Raw genomic sequence first — 22328 nt, 5'->3', positions numbered from 1 at the left:
CCAGCAGGTGAAAAGAAAGCAGCTAAACCAAAAGCAAAGAAACCAGCTGCAAAGAAACCTGCTGCAAAACCTGCTGCCAAATCTGCAAAGAAAGCCACAAAATCTCCCAAGAAGACAAAGGCTGCAGCTAAACCAAAGAAGGCAAAGACACCAAAGAAGAAGTAAATGAAGGAAGCATCATGATGCTTTTAAAGCTTAAACAGCCCTTTTAAGGGCTACCAAATTTTTTCAAAAAGAGTCTGAAATTGTTGCATGGTATTAGTCACAAATAAAATACAGCTTGTCCCATATTCTAAATCTCTCTTTCTTCTCTGCAATTTTTTTTTACTATAAAGTCCATGTGTACTTGCTAAGTTTTACTATCTTCCACTCTGGATCGTGCAGTAAGTATTTAGTTTTGCTTCTATCTTAAACCTGAAAAAAATCTTTTTTTTATACAAATTCTAGATCTGTTCAAAATTGCTTTACTTCCTAACTTTATATATCAAAAATTTTAACACTTCTGTGTCTACGACCATATCACGTTGAAAACACCGGTTCTCGTCCGATCACCGAAGTTAAGCAACGTCGAGCCCGGTTAGTACTTGGATGGGTGACCGCCTGGGAATACCGGGTGTTGTAGACATTTTTTGTACCTATAATTTTGAATTTCTACCAAACATATTATTATTGTAAAGTTTTGCTTCTGAAAAAAATCTATTTTATATAAATTTTGTTCAAAAATGCTACTACCTAACCTTATATATCAAAAAATTTAACACTTCTGTGTCTACGACCATATCACGTTGAAAACACCGGTTCTCGTCCGATCACCGAAGTTAAGCAACGTCGAGCCCGGTTAGTACTTGGATGGGTGACCGCCTGGGAATACCGGGTGTTGTAGACATTTTTTTTTACTTATAATTTTGCATTCCTACCAAACATAATTGTTGTATGATTTTTTTTTAACTAATTTACTTGGATGTAATATTCAACATATCTAGCTATCAATGAATGAAGAAAACAGAAAATAAATCATTCATAAATTTATTTATTTTTCAATACCCATCTGCATGGTGAAATATTTTTACGTGAAATACATGCAAGTCAAGTTAGATACACTTAAGAATTCCACTCCTTCCACATGCATGTGGCTACATATATTTCTTTTTTTAAATTAGGTCTCGTAAAGGTCGTCTGTGATAATATGGTATCCGCCATTTGTCGTCATTTGAAATCGCCTCTTTTTTTTTTACCAGGGCATATATGATTCACTATTTTTCTGAAAGGATTCTGATCAGCTAAAAAAAAATCATTATAGCAAAAACAAATAATAAACAATAAATACTAATTATATCTTGTAAAGTTCTAGTAAAAAATTCGAATATTTGAAACGTCTTTCATCTCGGTCAAGGAAGTCCCGGTTTCGAAGTTTGCCATCTTTGTGTGCTTTCATATCGAAGGCAAAATCTAAATTTCTGGGAAGTCTCTTTATTTCTACGTATATCTGAAAGCAAAAACATATAAAGAAATGATTTTACTACAAATGTATATCAGTTTTACGGCACAATCTAGTTTTTGTGAAATAATACAACACGTTTTCTGAGGAAGAATCGCACGAGAGAAATTGACAAGTTGTACATTAATCGTAAATATTTCTTCACTCGTGGTATTTTGTTTAATTCTTATGACATATTCTGAAAGAAAAATTCCTGCTGAAGATTTTCGTGTATGATTTATATATCAAAAAGTACAATTTATTTGAAACAAATGATTAAAACTTGTCGAACAAGCACACAGATTTTCTTGTCGATCTGTTTGAATTAGATTGTCATGAAAGTTTAAGGGTGCTCTCGTCGAGGTCCGCGTTAGATAGATAATTACACTCTGTGTCAGTGCGAATTGCATATCATTGTAATCTGTCGTTCATTCGCACACATCGTTCAACAACCAAAGCCGCAAAATGTCAGACGCACCAGCACCAGTAGTAAAGACCCCAGCTAAGTCACCAAAGAAGAAAGCTGCAGCTAAACCAAAGAAAGTAGCTACTCATCCAAAATACAGCGAGATGGTCGGAAAGGCTATATCTGCTTTGAAAGAGCGTGGAGGCTCCAGCCGTCAAGCCATCCTTAAGTATATCTTAGCAAACTTCAGCGTTGGTAGCGATGCAAAAACAGTCAACACTCACTTGAAGTTAGCTCTGAAATCAGGAGTGAAGAGCAATAGCTTGAAACAGTCGAAGGGTACCGGCGCTTCTGGAAGCTTTAAGATTGGGGAAGTGGCTAAACCAGCTAAGAAACCAGCAAAGAAAGTAGTTAAACCTAAAGCCGCCAAGCCAAAGAAGGCAAAGACACCTACCAAAAAGACTGCCGCAAAGAAACCTGCAGCAAAGAAACCAGCAGGTGAAAAGAAAGCAGCTAAACCAAAAGCAAAGAAACCAGCTGCAAAGAAACCTGCTGCAAAACCTGCTGCCAAATCTGCAAAGAAAGCCACAAAATCTCCCAAGAAGACAAAGGCTGCAGCTAAACCAAAGAAGGCAAAGACACCAAAGAAGAAGTAAATGAAGGAAGCATCATGATGCTTTTAAAGCTTAAACAGCCCTTTTAAGGGCTACCAAATTTTTTCAAAAAGAGTCTGAAATTGTTGCATGGTATTAGTCACAAATAAAATACAGCTTGTCCCATATTCTAAATCTCTCTTTCTTCTCTGCAATTTTTTTTTACTATAAAGTCCATGTGTACTTGCTAAGTTTTACTATCTTCCACTCTGGATCGTGCAGTAAGTATTTAGTTTTGCTTCTATCTTAAACCTGAAAAAAATCTTTTTTTTATACAAATTCTAGATCTGTTCAAAATTGCTTTACTTCCTAACTTTATATATCAAAAATTTTAACACTTCTGTGTCTACGACCATATCACGTTGAAAACACCGGTTCTCGTCCGATCACCGAAGTTAAGCAACGTCGAGCCCGGTTAGTACTTGGATGGGTGACCGCCTGGGAATACCGGGTGTTGTAGACATTTTTTGTACCTATAATTTTGAATTTCTACCAAACATATTATTATTGTAAAGTTTTGCTTCTGAAAAAAATCTATTTTATATAAATTTTGTTCAAAAATGCTACTACCTAACCTTATATATCAAAAAATTTAACACTTCTGTGTCTACGACCATATCACGTTGAAAACACCGGTTCTCGTCCGATCACCGAAGTTAAGCAACGTCGAGCCCGGTTAGTACTTGGATGGGTGACCGCCTGGGAATACCGGGTGTTGTAGACATTTTTTTTTACTTATAATTTTGCATTCCTACCAAACATAATTGTTGTATGATTTTTTTTTAACTAATTTACTTGGATGTAATATTCAACATATCTAGCTATCAATGAATGAAGAAAACAGAAAATAAATCATTCATAAATTTATTTATTTTTCAATACCCATCTGCATGGTGAAATATTTTTACGTGAAATACATGCAAGTCAAGTTAGATACACTTAAGAATTCCACTCCTTCCACATGCATGTGGCTACATATATTTCTTTTTTTTAAATTAGGTCTCGTAAAGGTCGTCTGTGATAATATGGTATCCGCCATTTGTCGTCATTTGAAATCGCCTCTTTTTTTTTTACCAGGGCATATATGATTCACTATTTTTCTGAAAGGATTCTGATCAGCTAAAAAAAAATCATTATAGCAAAAACAAATAATAAACAATAAATACTAATTATATCTTGTAAAGTTCTAGTAAAAAATTCGAATATTTGAAACGTCTTTCATCTCGGTCAAGGAAGTCCCGGTTTCGAAGTTTGCCATCTTTGTGTGCTTTCATATCGAAGGCAAAATCTAAATTTCTGGGAAGTCTCTTTATTTCTACGTATATCTGAAAGCAAAAACATATAAAGAAATGATTTTACTACAAATGTATATCAGTTTTACGGCACAATCTAGTTTTTGTGAAATAATACAACACGTTTTCTGAGGAAGAATCGCACGAGAGAAATTGACAAGTTGTACATTAATCGTAAATATTTCTTCACTCGTGGTATTTTGTTTAATTCTTATGACATATTCTGAAAGAAAAATTCCTGCTGAAGATTTTCGTGTATGATTTATATATCAAAAAGTACAATTTATTTGAAACAAATGATTAAAACTTGTCGAACAAGCACACAGATTTTCTTGTCGATCTGTTTGAATTAGATTGTCATGAAAGTTTAAGGGTGCTCTCGTCGAGGTCCGCGTTAGATAGATAATTACACTCTGTGTCAGTGCGAATTGCATATCATTGTAATCTGTCGTTCATTCGCACACATCGTTCAACAACCAAAGCCGCAAAATGTCAGACGCACCAGCACCAGTAGTAAAGACCCCAGCTAAGTCACCAAAGAAGAAAGCTGCAGCTAAACCAAAGAAAGTAGCTACTCATCCAAAATACAGCGAGATGGTCGGAAAGGCTATATCTGCTTTGAAAGAGCGTGGAGGCTCCAGCCGTCAAGCCATCCTTAAGTATATCTTAGCAAACTTCAGCGTTGGTAGCGATGCAAAAACAGTCAACACTCACTTGAAGTTAGCTCTGAAATCAGGAGTGAAGAGCAATAGCTTGAAACAGTCGAAGGGTACCGGCGCTTCTGGAAGCTTTAAGATTGGGGAAGTGGCTAAACCAGCTAAGAAACCAGCAAAGAAAGTAGTTAAACCTAAAGCCGCCAAGCCAAAGAAGGCAAAGACACCTACCAAAAAGACTGCCGCAAAGAAACCTGCAGCAAAGAAACCAGCAGGTGAAAAGAAAGCAGCTAAACCAAAAGCAAAGAAACCAGCTGCAAAGAAACCTGCTGCAAAACCTGCTGCCAAATCTGCAAAGAAAGCCACAAAATCTCCCAAGAAGACAAAGGCTGCAGCTAAACCAAAGAAGGCAAAGACACCAAAGAAGAAGTAAATGAAGGAAGCATCATGATGCTTTTAAAGCTTAAACAGCCCTTTTAAGGGCTACCAAATTTTTTCAAAAAGAGTCTGAAATTGTTGCATGGTATTAGTCACAAATAAAATACAGCTTGTCCCATATTCTAAATCTCTCTTTCTTCTCTGCAATTTTTTTTTACTATAAAGTCCATGTGTACTTGCTAAGTTTTACTATCTTCCACTCTGGATCGTGCAGTAAGTATTTAGTTTTGCTTCTATCTTAAACCTGAAAAAAATCTTTTTTTTATACAAATTCTAGATCTGTTCAAAATTGCTTTACTTCCTAACTTTATATATCAAAAATTTTAACACTTCTGTGTCTACGACCATATCACGTTGAAAACACCGGTTCTCGTCCGATCACCGAAGTTAAGCAACGTCGAGCCCGGTTAGTACTTGGATGGGTGACCGCCTGGGAATACCGGGTGTTGTAGACATTTTTTGTACCTATAATTTTGAATTTCTACCAAACATATTATTATTGTAAAGTTTTGCTTCTGAAAAAAATCTATTTTATATAAATTTTGTTCAAAAATGCTACTACCTAACCTTATATATCAAAAAATTTAACACTTCTGTGTCTACGACCATATCACGTTGAAAACACCGGTTCTCGTCCGATCACCGAAGTTAAGCAACGTCGAGCCCGGTTAGTACTTGGATGGGTGACCGCCTGGGAATACCGGGTGTTGTAGACATTTTTTTTTACTTATAATTTTGCATTCCTACCAAACATAATTGTTGTATGATTTTTTTTTAACTAATTTACTTGGATGTAATATTCAACATATCTAGCTATCAATGAATGAAGAAAACAGAAAATAAATCATTCATAAATTTATTTATTTTTCAATACCCATCTGCATGGTGAAATATTTTTACGTGAAATACATGCAAGTCAAGTTAGATACACTTAAGAATTCCACTCCTTCCACATGCATGTGGCTACATATATTTCTTTTTTTTAAATTAGGTCTCGTAAAGGTCGTCTGTGATAATATGGTATCCGCCATTTGTCGTCATTTGAAATCGCCTCTTTTTTTTTTACCAGGGCATATATGATTCACTATTTTTCTGAAAGGATTCTGATCAGCTAAAAAAAAATCATTATAGCAAAAACAAATAATAAACAATAAATACTAATTATATCTTGTAAAGTTCTAGTAAAAAATTCGAATATTTGAAACGTCTTTCATCTCGGTCAAGGAAGTCCCGGTTTCGAAGTTTGCCATCTTTGTGTGCTTTCATATCGAAGGCAAAATCTAAATTTCTGGGAAGTCTCTTTATTTCTACGTATATCTGAAAGCAAAAACATATAAAGAAATGATTTTACTACAAATGTATATCAGTTTTACGGCACAATCTAGTTTTTGTGAAATAATACAACACGTTTTCTGAGGAAGAATCGCACGAGAGAAATTGACAAGTTGTACATTAATCGTAAATATTTCTTCACTCGTGGTATTTTGTTTAATTCTTATGACATATTCTGAAAGAAAAATTCCTGCTGAAGATTTTCGTGTATGATTTATATATCAAAAAGTACAATTTATTTGAAACAAATGATTAAAACTTGTCGAACAAGCACACAGATTTTCTTGTCGATCTGTTTGAATTAGATTGTCATGAAAGTTTAAGGGTGCTCTCGTCGAGGTCCGCGTTAGATAGATAATTACACTCTGTGTCAGTGCGAATTGCATATCATTGTAATCTGTCGTTCATTCGCACACATCGTTCAACAACCAAAGCCGCAAAATGTCAGACGCACCAGCACCAGTAGTAAAGACCCCAGCTAAGTCACCAAAGAAGAAAGCTGCAGCTAAACCAAAGAAAGTAGCTACTCATCCAAAATACAGCGAGATGGTCGGAAAGGCTATATCTGCTTTGAAAGAGCGTGGAGGCTCCAGCCGTCAAGCCATCCTTAAGTATATCTTAGCAAACTTCAGCGTTGGTAGCGATGCAAAAACAGTCAACACTCACTTGAAGTTAGCTCTGAAATCAGGAGTGAAGAGCAATAGCTTGAAACAGTCGAAGGGTACCGGCGCTTCTGGAAGCTTTAAGATTGGGGAAGTGGCTAAACCAGCTAAGAAACCAGCAAAGAAAGTAGTTAAACCTAAAGCCGCCAAGCCAAAGAAGGCAAAGACACCTACCAAAAAGACTGCCGCAAAGAAACCTGCAGCAAAGAAACCAGCAGGTGAAAAGAAAGCAGCTAAACCAAAAGCAAAGAAACCAGCTGCAAAGAAACCTGCTGCAAAACCTGCTGCCAAATCTGCAAAGAAAGCCACAAAATCTCCCAAGAAGACAAAGGCTGCAGCTAAACCAAAGAAGGCAAAGACACCAAAGAAGAAGTAAATGAAGGAAGCATCATGATGCTTTTAAAGCTTAAACAGCCCTTTTAAGGGCTACCAAATTTTTTCAAAAAGAGTCTGAAATTGTTGCATGGTATTAGTCACAAATAAAATACAGCTTGTCCCATATTCTAAATCTCTCTTTCTTCTCTGCAATTTTTTTTTACTATAAAGTCCATGTGTACTTGCTAAGTTTTACTATCTTCCACTCTGGATCGTGCAGTAAGTATTTAGTTTTGCTTCTATCTTAAACCTGAAAAAAATCTTTTTTTTATACAAATTCTAGATCTGTTCAAAATTGCTTTACTTCCTAACTTTATATATCAAAAATTTTAACACTTCTGTGTCTACGACCATATCACGTTGAAAACACCGGTTCTCGTCCGATCACCGAAGTTAAGCAACGTCGAGCCCGGTTAGTACTTGGATGGGTGACCGCCTGGGAATACCGGGTGTTGTAGACATTTTTTGTACCTATAATTTTGAATTTCTACCAAACATATTATTATTGTAAAGTTTTGCTTCTGAAAAAAATCTATTTTATATAAATTTTGTTCAAAAATGCTACTACCTAACCTTATATATCAAAAAATTTAACACTTCTGTGTCTACGACCATATCACGTTGAAAACACCGGTTCTCGTCCGATCACCGAAGTTAAGCAACGTCGAGCCCGGTTAGTACTTGGATGGGTGACCGCCTGGGAATACCGGGTGTTGTAGACATTTTTTTTTACTTATAATTTTGCATTCCTACCAAACATAATTGTTGTATGATTTTTTTTTAACTAATTTACTTGGATGTAATATTCAACATATCTAGCTATCAATGAATGAAGAAAACAGAAAATAAATCATTCATAAATTTATTTATTTTTCAATACCCATCTGCATGGTGAAATATTTTTACGTGAAATACATGCAAGTCAAGTTAGATACACTTAAGAATTCCACTCCTTCCACATGCATGTGGCTACATATATTTCTTTTTTTTAAATTAGGTCTCGTAAAGGTCGTCTGTGATAATATGGTATCCGCCATTTGTCGTCATTTGAAATCGCCTCTTTTTTTTTTACCAGGGCATATATGATTCACTATTTTTCTGAAAGGATTCTGATCAGCTAAAAAAAAATCATTATAGCAAAAACAAATAATAAACAATAAATACTAATTATATCTTGTAAAGTTCTAGTAAAAAATTCGAATATTTGAAACGTCTTTCATCTCGGTCAAGGAAGTCCCGGTTTCGAAGTTTGCCATCTTTGTGTGCTTTCATATCGAAGGCAAAATCTAAATTTCTGGGAAGTCTCTTTATTTCTACGTATATCTGAAAGCAAAAACATATAAAGAAATGATTTTACTACAAATGTATATCAGTTTTACGGCACAATCTAGTTTTTGTGAAATAATACAACACGTTTTCTGAGGAAGAATCGCACGAGAGAAATTGACAAGTTGTACATTAATCGTAAATATTTCTTCACTCGTGGTATTTTGTTTAATTCTTATGACATATTCTGAAAGAAAAATTCCTGCTGAAGATTTTCGTGTATGATTTATATATCAAAAAGTACAATTTATTTGAAACAAATGATTAAAACTTGTCGAACAAGCACACAGATTTTCTTGTCGATCTGTTTGAATTAGATTGTCATGAAAGTTTAAGGGTGCTCTCGTCGAGGTCCGCGTTAGATAGATAATTACACTCTGTGTCAGTGCGAATTGCATATCATTGTAATCTGTCGTTCATTCGCACACATCGTTCAACAACCAAAGCCGCAAAATGTCAGACGCACCAGCACCAGTAGTAAAGACCCCAGCTAAGTCACCAAAGAAGAAAGCTGCAGCTAAACCAAAGAAAGTAGCTACTCATCCAAAATACAGCGAGATGGTCGGAAAGGCTATATCTGCTTTGAAAGAGCGTGGAGGCTCCAGCCGTCAAGCCATCCTTAAGTATATCTTAGCAAACTTCAGCGTTGGTAGCGATGCAAAAACAGTCAACACTCACTTGAAGTTAGCTCTGAAATCAGGAGTGAAGAGCAATAGCTTGAAACAGTCGAAGGGTACCGGCGCTTCTGGAAGCTTTAAGATTGGGGAAGTGGCTAAACCAGCTAAGAAACCAGCAAAGAAAGTAGTTAAACCTAAAGCCGCCAAGCCAAAGAAGGCAAAGACACCTACCAAAAAGACTGCCGCAAAGAAACCTGCAGCAAAGAAACCAGCAGGTGAAAAGAAAGCAGCTAAACCAAAAGCAAAGAAACCAGCTGCAAAGAAACCTGCTGCAAAACCTGCTGCCAAATCTGCAAAGAAAGCCACAAAATCTCCCAAGAAGACAAAGGCTGCAGCTAAACCAAAGAAGGCAAAGACACCAAAGAAGAAGTAAATGAAGGAAGCATCATGATGCTTTTAAAGCTTAAACAGCCCTTTTAAGGGCTACCAAATTTTTTCAAAAAGAGTCTGAAATTGTTGCATGGTATTAGTCACAAATAAAATACAGCTTGTCCCATATTCTAAATCTCTCTTTCTTCTCTGCAATTTTTTTTTACTATAAAGTCCATGTGTACTTGCTAAGTTTTACTATCTTCCACTCTGGATCGTGCAGTAAGTATTTAGTTTTGCTTCTATCTTAAACCTGAAAAAAATCTTTTTTTTATACAAATTCTAGATCTGTTCAAAATTGCTTTACTTCCTAACTTTATATATCAAAAATTTTAACACTTCTGTGTCTACGACCATATCACGTTGAAAACACCGGTTCTCGTCCGATCACCGAAGTTAAGCAACGTCGAGCCCGGTTAGTACTTGGATGGGTGACCGCCTGGGAATACCGGGTGTTGTAGACATTTTTTGTACCTATAATTTTGAATTTCTACCAAACATATTATTATTGTAAAGTTTTGCTTCTGAAAAAAATCTATTTTATATAAATTTTGTTCAAAAATGCTACTACCTAACCTTATATATCAAAAAATTTAACACTTCTGTGTCTACGACCATATCACGTTGAAAACACCGGTTCTCGTCCGATCACCGAAGTTAAGCAACGTCGAGCCCGGTTAGTACTTGGATGGGTGACCGCCTGGGAATACCGGGTGTTGTAGACATTTTTTTTTACTTATAATTTTGCATTCCTACCAAACATAATTGTTGTATGATTTTTTTTTAACTAATTTACTTGGATGTAATATTCAACATATCTAGCTATCAATGAATGAAGAAAACAGAAAATAAATCATTCATAAATTTATTTATTTTTCAATACCCATCTGCATGGTGAAATATTTTTACGTGAAATACATGCAAGTCAAGTTAGATACACTTAAGAATTCCACTCCTTCCACATGCATGTGGCTACATATATTTCTTTTTTTTAAATTAGGTCTCGTAAAGGTCGTCTGTGATAATATGGTATCCGCCATTTGTCGTCATTTGAAATCGCCTCTTTTTTTTTTACCAGGGCATATATGATTCACTATTTTTCTGAAAGGATTCTGATCAGCTAAAAAAAAATCATTATAGCAAAAACAAATAATAAACAATAAATACTAATTATATCTTGTAAAGTTCTAGTAAAAAATTCGAATATTTGAAACGTCTTTCATCTCGGTCAAGGAAGTCCCGGTTTCGAAGTTTGCCATCTTTGTGTGCTTTCATATCGAAGGCAAAATCTAAATTTCTGGGAAGTCTCTTTATTTCTACGTATATCTGAAAGCAAAAACATATAAAGAAATGATTTTACTACAAATGTATATCAGTTTTACGGCACAATCTAGTTTTTGTGAAATAATACAACACGTTTTCTGAGGAAGAATCGCACGAGAGAAATTGACAAGTTGTACATTAATCGTAAATATTTCTTCACTCGTGGTATTTTGTTTAATTCTTATGACATATTCTGAAAGAAAAATTCCTGCTGAAGATTTTCGTGTATGATTTATATATCAAAAAGTACAATTTATTTGAAACAAATGATTAAAACTTGTCGAACAAGCACACAGATTTTCTTGTCGATCTGTTTGAATTAGATTGTCATGAAAGTTTAAGGGTGCTCTCGTCGAGGTCCGCGTTAGATAGATAATTACACTCTGTGTCAGTGCGAATTGCATATCATTGTAATCTGTCGTTCATTCGCACACATCGTTCAACAACCAAAGCCGCAAAATGTCAGACGCACCAGCACCAGTAGTAAAGACCCCAGCTAAGTCACCAAAGAAGAAAGCTGCAGCTAAACCAAAGAAAGTAGCTACTCATCCAAAATACAGCGAGATGGTCGGAAAGGCTATATCTGCTTTGAAAGAGCGTGGAGGCTCCAGCCGTCAAGCCATCCTTAAGTATATCTTAGCAAACTTCAGCGTTGGTAGCGATGCAAAAACAGTCAACACTCACTTGAAGTTAGCTCTGAAATCAGGAGTGAAGAGCAATAGCTTGAAACAGTCGAAGGGTACCGGCGCTTCTGGAAGCTTTAAGATTGGGGAAGTGGCTAAACCAGCTAAGAAACCAGCAAAGAAAGTAGTTAAACCTAAAGCCGCCAAGCCAAAGAAGGCAAAGACACCTACCAAAAAGACTGCCGCAAAGAAACCTGCAGCAAAGAAACCAGCAGGTGAAAAGAAAGCAGCTAAACCAAAAGCAAAGAAACCAGCTGCAAAGAAACCTGCTGCAAAACCTGCTGCCAAATCTGCAAAGAAAGCCACAAAATCTCCCAAGAAGACAAAGGCTGCAGCTAAACCAAAGAAGGCAAAGACACCAAAGAAGAAGTAAATGAAGGAAGCATCATGATGCTTTTAAAGCTTAAACAGCCCTTTTAAGGGCTACCAAATTTTTTCAAAAAGAGTCTGAAATTGTTGCATGGTATTAGTCACAAATAAAATACAGCTTGTCCCATATTCTAAATCTCTCTTTCTTCTCTGCAATTTTTTTTTACTATAAAGTCCATGTGTACTTGCTAAGTTTTACTATCTTCCACTCTGGATCGTGCAGTAAGTATTTAGTTTTGCTTCTATCTTAAACCTGAAAAAAATCTTTTTTTTATACAAATTCTAGATCTGTTCAAAATTGCTTTACTTCCTAACTTTATATATCAAAAATTTTAACACTTCTGTGTCTACGACCATATCACGTTGAAAACACCGGTTCTCGTCCGATCACCGAAGTTAAGCAACGTCGAGCCCGGTTAGTACTTGGATGGGTGACCGCCTGGGAATACCGGGTGTTGTAGACATTTTTTGTACCTATAATTTTGAATTTCTACCAAACATATTATTATTGTAAAGTTTTGCTTCTGAAAAAAATCTATTTTATATAAATTTTGTTCAAAAATGCTACTACCTAACCTTATATATCAAAAAATTTAACACTTCTGTGTCTACGACCATATCACGTTGAAAACACCGGTTCTCGTCCGATCACCGAAGTTAAGCAACGTCGAGCCCGGTTAGTACTTGGATGGGTGACCGCCTGGGAATACCGGGTGTTGTAGACATTTTTTTTTACTTATAATTTTGCATTCCTACCAAACATAATTGTTGTATGATTTTTTTTTAACTAATTTACTTGGATGTAATATTCAACATATCTAGCTATCAATGAATGAAGAAAACAGAAAATAAATCATTCATAAATTTATTTATTTTTCAATACCCATCTGCATGGTGAAATATTTTTACGTGAAATACATGCAAGTCAAGTTAGATACACTTAAGAATTCCACTCCTTCCACATGCATGTGGCTACATATATTTCTTTTTTTTAAATTAGGTCTCGTAAAGGTCGTCTGTGATAATATGGTATCCGCCATTTGTCGTCATTTGAAATCGCCTCTTTTTTTTTTACCAGGGCATATATGATTCACTATTTTTCTGAAAGGATTCTGATCAGCTAAAAAAAAATCATTATAGCAAAAACAAATAATAAACAATAAATACTAATTATATCTTGTAAAGTTCTAGTAAAAAATTCGAATATTTGAAACGTCTTTCATCTCGGTCAAGGAAGTCCCGGTTTCGAAGTTTGCCATCTTTGTGTGCTTTCATATCGAAGGCAAAATCTAAATTTCTGGGAAGTCTCTTTATTTCTACGTATATCTGAAAGCAAAAACATATAAAGAAATGATTTTACTACAAATGTATATCAGTTTTACGGCACAATCTAGTTTTTGTGAAATAATACAACACGTTTTCTGAGGAAGAATCGCACGAGAGAAATTGACAAGTTGTACATTAATCGTAAATATTTCTTCACTCGTGGTATTTTGTTTAATTCTTATGACATATTCTGAAAGAAAAATTCCTGCTGAAGATTTTCGTGTATGATTTATATATCAAAAAGTACAATTTATTTGAAACAAATGATTAAAACTTGTCGAACAAGCACACAGATTTTCTTGTCGATCTGTTTGAATTAGATTGTCATGAAAGTTTAAGGGTGCTCTCGTCGAGGTCCGCGTTAGATAGATAATTACACTCTGTGTCAGTGCGAATTGCATATCATTGTAATCTGTCGTTCATTCGCACACATCGTTCAACAACCAAAGCCGCAAAATGTCAGACGCACCAGCACCAGTAGTAAAGACCCCAGCTAAGTCACCAAAGAAGAAAGCTGCAGCTAAACCAAAGAAAGTAGCTACTCATCCAAAATACAGCGAGATGGTCGGAAAGGCTATATCTGCTTTGAAAGAGCGTGGAGGCTCCAGCCGTCAAGCCATCCTTAAGTATATCTTAGCAAACTTCAGCGTTGGTAGCGATGCAAAAACAGTCAACACTCACTTGAAGTTAGCTCTGAAATCAGGAGTGAAGAGCAATAGCTTGAAACAGTCGAAGGGTACCGGCGCTTCTGGAAGCTTTAAGATTGGGGAAGTGGCTAAACCAGCTAAGAAACCAGCAAAGAAAGTAGTTAAACCTAAAGCCGCCAAGCCAAAGAAGGCAAAGACACCTACCAAAAAGACTGCCGCAAAGAAACCTGCAGCAAAGAAACCAGCAGGTGAAAAGAAAGCAGCTAAACCAAAAGCAAAGAAACCAGCTGCAAAGAAACCTGCTGCAAAACCTGCTGCCAAATCTGCAAAGAAAGCCACAAAATCTCCCAAGAAGACAAAGGCTGCAGCTAAACCAAAGAAGGCAAAGACACCAAAGAAGAAGTAAATGAAGGAAGCATCATGATGCTTTTAAAGCTTAAACAGCCCTTTTAAGGGCTACCAAATTTTTTCAAAAAGAGTCTGAAATTGTTGCATGGTATTAGTCACAAATAAAATACAGCTTGTCCCATATTCTAAATCTCTCTTTCTTCTCTGCAATTTTTTTTTACTATAAAGTCCATGTGTACTTGCTAAGTTTTACTATCTTCCACTCTGGATCGTGCAGTAAGTATTTAGTTTTGCTTCTATCTTAAACCTGAAAAAAATCTTTTTTTTATACAAATTCTAGATCTGTTCAAAATTGCTTTACTTCCTAACTTTATATATCAAAAATTTTAACACTTCTGTGTCTACGACCATATCACGTTGAAAACACCGGTTCTCGTCCGATCACCGAAGTTAAGCAACGTCGAGCCCGGTTAGTACTTGGATGGGTGACCGCCTGGGAATACCGGGTGTTGTAGACATTTTTTGTACCTATAATTTTGAATTTCTACCAAACATATTATTATTGTAAAGTTTTGCTTCTGAAAAAAATCTATTTTATATAAATTTTGTTCAAAAATGCTACTACCTAACCTTATATATCAAAAAATTTAACACTTCTGTGTCTACGACCATATCACGTTGAAAACACCGGTTCTCGTCCGATCACCGAAGTTAAGCAACGTCGAGCCCGGTTAGTACTTGGATGGGTGACCGCCTGGGAATACCGGGTGTTGTAGACATTTTTTTTTACTTATAATTTTGCATTCCTACCAAACATAATTGTTGTATGATTTTTTTTTAACTAATTTACTTGGATGTAATATTCAACATATCTAGCTATCAATGAATGAAGAAAACAGAAAATAAATCATTCATAAATTTATTTATTTTTCAATACCCATCTGCATGGTGAAATATTTTTACGTGAAATACATGCAAGTCAAGTTAGATACACTTAAGAATTCCACTCCTTCCACATGCATGTGGCTACATATATTTCTTTTTTTTAAATTAGGTCTCGTAAAGGTCGTCTGTGATAATATGGTATCCGCCATTTGTCGTCATTTGAAATCGCCTCTTTTTTTTTTACCAGGGCATATATGATTCACTATTTTTCTGAAAGGATTCTGATCAGCTAAAAAAAAATCATTATAGCAAAAACAAATAATAAACAATAAATACTAATTATATCTTGTAAAGTTCTAGTAAAAAATTCGAATATTTGAAACGTCTTTCATCTCGGTCAAGGAAGTCCCGGTTTCGAAGTTTGCCATCTTTGTGTGCTTTCATATCGAAGGCAAAATCTAAATTTCTGGGAAGTCTCTTTATTTCTACGTATATCTGAAAGCAAAAACATATAAAGAAATGATTTTACTACAAATGTATATCAGTTTTACGGCACAATCTAGTTTTTGTGAAATAATACAACACGTTTTCTGAGGAAGAATCGCACGAGAGAAATTGACAAGTTGTACATTAATCGTAAATATTTCTTCACTCGTGGTATTTTGTTTAATTCTTATGACATATTCTGAAAGAAAAATTCCTGCTGAAGATTTTCGTGTATGATTTATATATCAAAAAGTACAATTTATTTGAAACAAATGATTAAAACTTGTCGAACAAGCACACAGATTTTCTTGTCGATCTGTTTGAATTAGATTGTCATGAAAGTTTAAGGGTGCTCTCGTCGAGGTCCGCGTTAGATAGATAATTACACTCTGTGTCAGTGCGAATTGCATATCATTGTAATCTGTCGTTCATTCGCACACATCGTTCAACAACCAAAGCCGCAAAATGTCAGACGCACCAGCACCAGTAGTAAAGACCCCAGCTAAGTCACCAAAGAAGAAAGCTGCAGCTAAACCAAAGAAAGTAGCTACTCATCCAAAATACAGCGAGATGGTCGGAAAGGCTATATCTGCTTTGAAAGAGCGTGGAGGCTCCAGCCGTCAAGCCATCCTTAAGTATATCTTAGCAAACTTCAGCGTTGGTAGCGATGCAAAAACAGTCAACACTCACTTGAAGTTAGCTCTGAAATCAGGAGTGAAGAGCAATAGCTTGAAACAGTCGAAGGGTACCGGCGCTTCTGGAAGCTTTAAGATTGGGGAAGTGGCTAAACCAGCTAAGAAACCAGCAAAGAAAGTAGTTAAACCTAAAGCCGCCAAGCCAAAGAAGGCAAAGACACCTACCAAAAAGACTGCCGCAAAGAAACCTGCAGCAAAGAAACCAGCAGGTGAAAAGAAAGCAGCTAAACCAAAAGCAAAGAAACCAGCTGCAAAGAAACCTGCTGCAAAACCTGCTGCCAAATCTGCAAAGAAAGCCACAAAATCTCCCAAGAAGACAAAGGCTGCAGCTAAACCAAAGAAGGCAAAGACACCAAAGAAGAAGTAAATGAAGGAAGCATCATGATGCTTTTAAAGCTTAAACAGCCCTTTTAAGGGCTACCAAATTTTTTCAAAAAGAGTCTGAAATTGTTGCATGGTATTAGTCACAAATAAAATACAGCTTGTCCCATATTCTAAATCTCTCTTTCTTCTCTGCAATTTTTTTTTACTATAAAGTCCATGTGTACTTGCTAAGTTTTACTATCTTCCACTCTGGATCGTGCAGTAAGTATTTAGTTTTGCTTCTATCTTAAACCTGAAAAAAATCTTTTTTTTATACAAATTCTAGATCTGTTCAAAATTGCTTTACTTCCTAACTTTATATATCAAAAATTTTAACACTTCTGTGTCTACGACCATATCACGTTGAAAACACCGGTTCTCGTCCGATCACCGAAGTTAAGCAACGTCGAGCCCGGTTAGTACTTGGATGGGTGACCGCCTGGGAATACCGGGTGTTGTAGACATTTTTTGTACCTATAATTTTGAATTTCTACCAAACATATTATTATTGTAAAGTTTTGCTTCTGAAAAAAATCTATTTTATATAAATTTTGTTCAAAAATGCTACTACCTAACCTTATATATCAAAAAATTTAACACTTCTGTGTCTACGACCATATCACGTTGAAAACACCGGTTCTCGTCCGATCACCGAAGTTAAGCAACGTCGAGCCCGGTTAGTACTTGGATGGGTGACCGCCTGGGAATACCGGGTGTTGTAGACATTTTTTTTTACTTATAATTTTGCATTCCTACCAAACATAATTGTTGTATGATTTTTTTTTAACTAATTTACTTGGATGTAATATTCAACATATCTAGCTATCAATGAATGAAGAAAACAGAAAATAAATCATTCATAAATTTATTTATTTTTCAATACCCATCTGCATGGTGAAATATTTTTACGTGAAATACATGCAAGTCAAGTTAGATACACTTAAGAATTCCACTCCTTCCACATGCATGTGGCTACATATATTTCTTTTTTTTAAATTAGGTCTCGTAAAGGTCGTCTGTGATAATATGGTATCCGCCATTTGTCGTCATTTGAAATCGCCTCTTTTTTTTTTACCAGGGCATATATGATTCACTATTTTTCTGAAAGGATTCTGATCAGCTAAAAAAAAATCATTATAGCAAAAACAAATAATAAACAATAAATACTAATTATATCTTGTAAAGTTCTAGTAAAAAATTCGAATATTTGAAACGTCTTTCATCTCGGTCAAGGAAGTCCCGGTTTCGAAGTTTGCCATCTTTGTGTGCTTTCATATCGAAGGCAAAATCTAAATTTCTGGGAAGTCTCTTTATTTCTACGTATATCTGAAAGCAAAAACATATAAAGAAATGATTTTACTACAAATGTATATCAGTTTTACGGCACAATCTAGTTTTTGTGAAATAATACAACACGTTTTCTGAGGAAGAATCGCACGAGAGAAATTGACAAGTTGTACATTAATCGTAAATATTTCTTCACTCGTGGTATTTTGTTTAATTCTTATGACATATTCTGAAAGAAAAATTCCTGCTGAAGATTTTCGTGTATGATTTATATATCAAAAAGTACAATTTATTTGAAACAAATGATTAAAACTTGTCGAACAAGCACACAGATTTTCTTGTCGATCTGTTTGAATTAGATTGTCATGAAAGTTTAAGGGTGCTCTCGTCGAGGTCCGCGTTAGATAGATAATTACACTCTGTGTCAGTGCGAATTGCATATCATTGTAATCTGTCGTTCATTCGCACACATCGTTCAACAACCAAAGCCGCAAAATGTCAGACGCACCAGCACCAGTAGTAAAGACCCCAGCTAAGTCACCAAAGAAGAAAGCTGCAGCTAAACCAAAGAAAGTAGCTACTCATCCAAAATACAGCGAGATGGTCGGAAAGGCTATATCTGCTTTGAAAGAGCGTGGAGGCTCCAGCCGTCAAGCCATCCTTAAGTATATCTTAGCAAACTTCAGCGTTGGTAGCGATGCAAAAACAGTCAACACTCACTTGAAGTTAGCTCTGAAATCAGGAGTGAAGAGCAATAGCTTGAAACAGTCGAAGGGTACCGGCGCTTCTGGAAGCTTTAAGATTGGGGAAGTGGCTAAACCAGCTAAGAAACCAGCAAAGAAAGTAGTTAAACCTAAAGCCGCCAAGCCAAAGAAGGCAAAGACACCTACCAAAAAGACTGCCGCAAAGAAACCTGCAGCAAAGAAACCAGCAGGTGAAAAGAAAGCAGCTAAACCAAAAGCAAAGAAACCAGCTGCAAAGAAACCTGCTGCAAAACCTGCTGCCAAATCTGCAAAGAAAGCCACAAAATCTCCCAAGAAGACAAAGGCTGCAGCTAAACCAAAGAAGGCAAAGACACCAAAGAAGAAGTAAATGAAGGAAGCATCATGATGCTTTTAAAGCTTAAACAGCCCTTTTAAGGGCTACCAAATTTTTTCAAAAAGAGTCTGAAATTGTTGCATGGTATTAGTCACAAATAAAATACAGCTTGTCCCATATTCTAAATCTCTCTTTCTTCTCTGCAATTTTTTTTTACTATAAAGTCCATGTGTACTTGCTAAGTTTTACTATCTTCCACTCTGGATCGTGCAGTAAGTATTTAGTTTTGCTTCTATCTTAAACCTGAAAAAAATCTTTTTTTTATACAAATTCTAGATCTGTTCAAAATTGCTTTACTTCCTAACTTTATATATCAAAAATTTTAACACTTCTGTGTCTACGACCATATCACGTTGAAAACACCGGTTCTCGTCCGATCACCGAAGTTAAGCAACGTCGAGCCCGGTTAGTACTTGGATGGGTGACCGCCTGGGAATACCGGGTGTTGTAGACATTTTTTGTACCTATAATTTTGAATTTCTACCAAACATATTATTATTGTAAAGTTTTGCTTCTGAAAAAAATCTATTTTATATAAATTTTGTTCAAAAATGCTACTACCTAACCTTATATATCAAAAAATTTAACACTTCTGTGTCTACGACCATATCACGTTGAAAACACCGGTTCTCGTCCGATCACCGAAGTTAAGCAACGTCGAGCCCGGTTAGTACTTGGATGGGTGACCGCCTGGGAATACCGGGTGTTGTAGACATTTTTTTTTACTTATAATTTTGCATTCCTACCAAACATAATTGTTGTATGATTTTTTTTTAACTAATTTACTTGGATGTAATATTCAACATATCTAGCTATCAATGAATGAAGAAAACAGAAAATAAATCATTCATAAATTTATTTATTTTTCAATACCCATCTGCATGGTGAAATATTTTTACGTGAAATACATGCAAGTCAAGTTAGATACACTTAAGAATTCCACTCCTTCCACATGCATGTGGCTACATATATTTCTTTTTTTTAAATTAGGTCTCGTAAAGGTCGTCTGTGATAATATGGTATCCGCCATTTGTCGTCATTTGAAATCGCCTCTTTTTTTTTTACCAGGGCATATATGATTCACTATTTTTCTGAAAGGATTCTGATCAGCTAAAAAAAAATCATTATAGCAAAAACAAATAATAAACAATAAATACTAATTATATCTTGTAAAGTTCTAGTAAAAAATTCGAATATTTGAAACGTCTTTCATCTCGGTCAAGGAAGTCCCGGTTTCGAAGTTTGCCATCTTTGTGTGCTTTCATATCGAAGGCAAAATCTAAATTTCTGGGAAGTCTCTTTATTTCTACGTATATCTGAAAGCAAAAACATATAAAGAAATGATTTTACTACAAATGTATATCAGTTTTACGGCACAATCTAGTTTTTGTGAAATAATACAACACGTTTTCTGAGGAAGAATCGCACGAGAGAAATTGACAAGTTGTACATTAATCGTAAATATTTCTTCACTCGTGGTATTTTGTTTAATTCTTATGACATATTCTGAAAGAAAAATCCTGCTGAAGATTTTCGTGTATGATTTATATATCAAAAAGTACAATTTATTTGAAACAAATGATTAAAACTTGTCGAACAAGCACACAGATTTTCTTGTCGATCTGTTTGAATTAGATTGTCATGAAAGTTTAAGGGTGCTCTCGTCGAGGTCCGCGTTAGATAGATAATTACACTCTGTGTCAGTGCGAATTGCATATCATTGTAATCTGTCGTTCATTCGCACACATCGTTCAACAACCAAAGCCGCAAAATGTCAGACGCACCAGCACCAGTAGTAAAGACCCCAGCTAAGTCACCAAAGAAGAAAGCTGCAGCTAAACCAAAGAAAGTAGCTACTCATCCAAAATACAGCGAGATGGTCGGAAAGGCTATATCTGCTTTGAAAGAGCGTGGAGGCTCCAGCCGTCAAGCCATCCTTAAGTATATCTTAGCAAACTTCAGCGTTGGTAGCGATGCAAAAACAGTCAACACTCACTTGAAGTTAGCTCTGAAATCAGGAGTGAAGAGCAATAGCTTGAAACAGTCGAAGGGTACCGGCGCTTCTGGAAGCTTTAAGATTGGGGAAGTGGCTAAACCAGCTAAGAAACCAGCAAAGAAAGTAGTTAAACCTAAAGCCGCCAAGCCAAAGAAGGCAAAGACACCTACCAAAAAGACTGCCGCAAAGAAACCTGCAGCAAAGAAACCAGCAGGTGAAAAGAAAGCAGCTAAACCAAAAGCAAAGAAACCAGCTGCAAAGAAACCTGCTGCAAAACCTGCTGCCAAATCTGCAAAGAAAGCCACAAAATCTCCCAAGAAGACAAAGGCTGCAGCTAAACCAAAGAAGGCAAAGACACCAAAGAAGAAGTAAATGAAGGAAGCATCATGATGCTTTTAAAGCTTAAACAGCCCTTTTAAGGGCTACCAAATTTTTTCAAAAAGAGTCTGAAATTGTTGCATGGTATTAGTCACAAATAAAATACAGCTTGTCCCATATTCTAAATCTCTCTTTCTTCTCTGCAATTTTTTTTTACTATAAAGTCCATGTGTACTTGCTAAGTTTTACTATCTTCCACTCTGGATCGTGCAGTAAGTATTTAGTTTTGCTTCTATCTTAAACCTGAAAAAATCTTTTTTTTATACAAATTCTAGATCTGTTCAAAATTGCTTTACTTCCTAACTTTATATATCAAAAATTTAACACTTCTGTGTCTACGACCATATCACGTTGAAAACACCGGTTCTCGTCCGATCACCGAAGTTAAGCAACGTCGAGCCCGGTTAGTACTTGGATGGGTGACCGCCTGGGAATACCGGGTGTTGTAGACATTTTTTGTACCTATAATTTTGAATTTCTACCAAACATATTATTATTGTAAAGTTTTGCTTCTGAAAAAAATCTATTTTATATAAATTTTGTTCAAAAATGCTACTACCTAACCTTATATATCAAAAAATTTAACACTTCTGTGTCTACGACCATATCACGTTGAAAACACCGGTTCTCGTCCGATCACCGAAGTTAAGCAACGTCGAGCCCGGTTAGTACTTGGATGGGTGACCGCCTGGGAATACCGGGTGTTGTAGACATTTTTTTTTACTTATAATTTTGCATTCCTACCAAACATAATTGTTGTATGATTTTTTTTAACTAATTTACT

The 22328-nt window shown here is 35.7% G+C and overlaps 20 non-coding genes across 20 annotated transcripts; all 20 read left to right on the top strand.

Moving 5' to 3' along the window:
- Window positions 1–506: 506 nt before the first annotated feature.
- On the top strand, window positions 507–625 carry LOC139508613 (5S ribosomal RNA). Its single transcript, XR_011661358.1, has one exon. It is a non-coding gene; the product is annotated as a 5S ribosomal RNA (ribosomal RNA).
- Window positions 626–767: 142 nt separating this feature from the next.
- LOC139508612 (5S ribosomal RNA) lies at window positions 768–886 on the top strand. The gene has a single exon (XR_011661357.1). It is a non-coding gene; the product is annotated as a 5S ribosomal RNA (ribosomal RNA).
- Window positions 887–2880: 1994 nt separating this feature from the next.
- Window positions 2881–2999, top strand: LOC139508610 (5S ribosomal RNA). Its single transcript, XR_011661356.1, has one exon. It is a non-coding gene; the product is annotated as a 5S ribosomal RNA (ribosomal RNA).
- Window positions 3000–3141: 142 nt separating this feature from the next.
- Window positions 3142–3260, top strand: LOC139508609 (5S ribosomal RNA). Its single transcript, XR_011661355.1, has one exon. It is a non-coding gene; the product is annotated as a 5S ribosomal RNA (ribosomal RNA).
- Window positions 3261–5255: 1995 nt separating this feature from the next.
- Window positions 5256–5374, top strand: LOC139508608 (5S ribosomal RNA). The gene has a single exon (XR_011661354.1). It is a non-coding gene; the product is annotated as a 5S ribosomal RNA (ribosomal RNA).
- Window positions 5375–5516: 142 nt separating this feature from the next.
- On the top strand, window positions 5517–5635 carry LOC139508606 (5S ribosomal RNA). The gene has a single exon (XR_011661352.1). It is a non-coding gene; the product is annotated as a 5S ribosomal RNA (ribosomal RNA).
- A 1995-nt stretch (window positions 5636–7630) lies between these two features.
- LOC139508605 (5S ribosomal RNA) lies at window positions 7631–7749 on the top strand. The gene has a single exon (XR_011661350.1). It is a non-coding gene; the product is annotated as a 5S ribosomal RNA (ribosomal RNA).
- A 142-nt stretch (window positions 7750–7891) lies between these two features.
- LOC139508604 (5S ribosomal RNA) lies at window positions 7892–8010 on the top strand. Its single transcript, XR_011661349.1, has one exon. It is a non-coding gene; the product is annotated as a 5S ribosomal RNA (ribosomal RNA).
- Window positions 8011–10005: 1995 nt separating this feature from the next.
- Window positions 10006–10124, top strand: LOC139508603 (5S ribosomal RNA). The gene has a single exon (XR_011661348.1). It is a non-coding gene; the product is annotated as a 5S ribosomal RNA (ribosomal RNA).
- Window positions 10125–10266: 142 nt separating this feature from the next.
- On the top strand, window positions 10267–10385 carry LOC139508602 (5S ribosomal RNA). Its single transcript, XR_011661347.1, has one exon. It is a non-coding gene; the product is annotated as a 5S ribosomal RNA (ribosomal RNA).
- A 1995-nt stretch (window positions 10386–12380) lies between these two features.
- Window positions 12381–12499, top strand: LOC139508601 (5S ribosomal RNA). The gene has a single exon (XR_011661346.1). It is a non-coding gene; the product is annotated as a 5S ribosomal RNA (ribosomal RNA).
- Window positions 12500–12641: 142 nt separating this feature from the next.
- On the top strand, window positions 12642–12760 carry LOC139508599 (5S ribosomal RNA). The gene has a single exon (XR_011661345.1). It is a non-coding gene; the product is annotated as a 5S ribosomal RNA (ribosomal RNA).
- A 1995-nt stretch (window positions 12761–14755) lies between these two features.
- On the top strand, window positions 14756–14874 carry LOC139508598 (5S ribosomal RNA). Its single transcript, XR_011661344.1, has one exon. It is a non-coding gene; the product is annotated as a 5S ribosomal RNA (ribosomal RNA).
- A 142-nt stretch (window positions 14875–15016) lies between these two features.
- LOC139508597 (5S ribosomal RNA) lies at window positions 15017–15135 on the top strand. Its single transcript, XR_011661343.1, has one exon. It is a non-coding gene; the product is annotated as a 5S ribosomal RNA (ribosomal RNA).
- Window positions 15136–17130: 1995 nt separating this feature from the next.
- On the top strand, window positions 17131–17249 carry LOC139508596 (5S ribosomal RNA). Its single transcript, XR_011661342.1, has one exon. It is a non-coding gene; the product is annotated as a 5S ribosomal RNA (ribosomal RNA).
- A 142-nt stretch (window positions 17250–17391) lies between these two features.
- On the top strand, window positions 17392–17510 carry LOC139508616 (5S ribosomal RNA). The gene has a single exon (XR_011661361.1). It is a non-coding gene; the product is annotated as a 5S ribosomal RNA (ribosomal RNA).
- A 1995-nt stretch (window positions 17511–19505) lies between these two features.
- LOC139508615 (5S ribosomal RNA) lies at window positions 19506–19624 on the top strand. The gene has a single exon (XR_011661360.1). It is a non-coding gene; the product is annotated as a 5S ribosomal RNA (ribosomal RNA).
- A 142-nt stretch (window positions 19625–19766) lies between these two features.
- LOC139508614 (5S ribosomal RNA) lies at window positions 19767–19885 on the top strand. The gene has a single exon (XR_011661359.1). It is a non-coding gene; the product is annotated as a 5S ribosomal RNA (ribosomal RNA).
- Window positions 19886–21877: 1992 nt separating this feature from the next.
- LOC139508607 (5S ribosomal RNA) lies at window positions 21878–21996 on the top strand. Its single transcript, XR_011661353.1, has one exon. It is a non-coding gene; the product is annotated as a 5S ribosomal RNA (ribosomal RNA).
- A 142-nt stretch (window positions 21997–22138) lies between these two features.
- LOC139508595 (5S ribosomal RNA) lies at window positions 22139–22257 on the top strand. The gene has a single exon (XR_011661341.1). It is a non-coding gene; the product is annotated as a 5S ribosomal RNA (ribosomal RNA).
- The last annotated feature ends 71 nt before the right edge of the window (window positions 22258–22328 follow it).

This window comes from Mytilus edulis, unplaced genomic scaffold, assembly GCF_963676685.1.
Source record: "Mytilus edulis unplaced genomic scaffold, xbMytEdul2.2 SCAFFOLD_1664, whole genome shotgun sequence".
Lineage (NCBI taxonomy): Eukaryota > Metazoa > Mollusca > Bivalvia > Mytilida > Mytilidae > Mytilus > Mytilus edulis.
The sequence above is the reverse complement of the archived record's forward strand: the minus strand, read 5'-3'. Positions and strand labels throughout refer to the sequence as shown.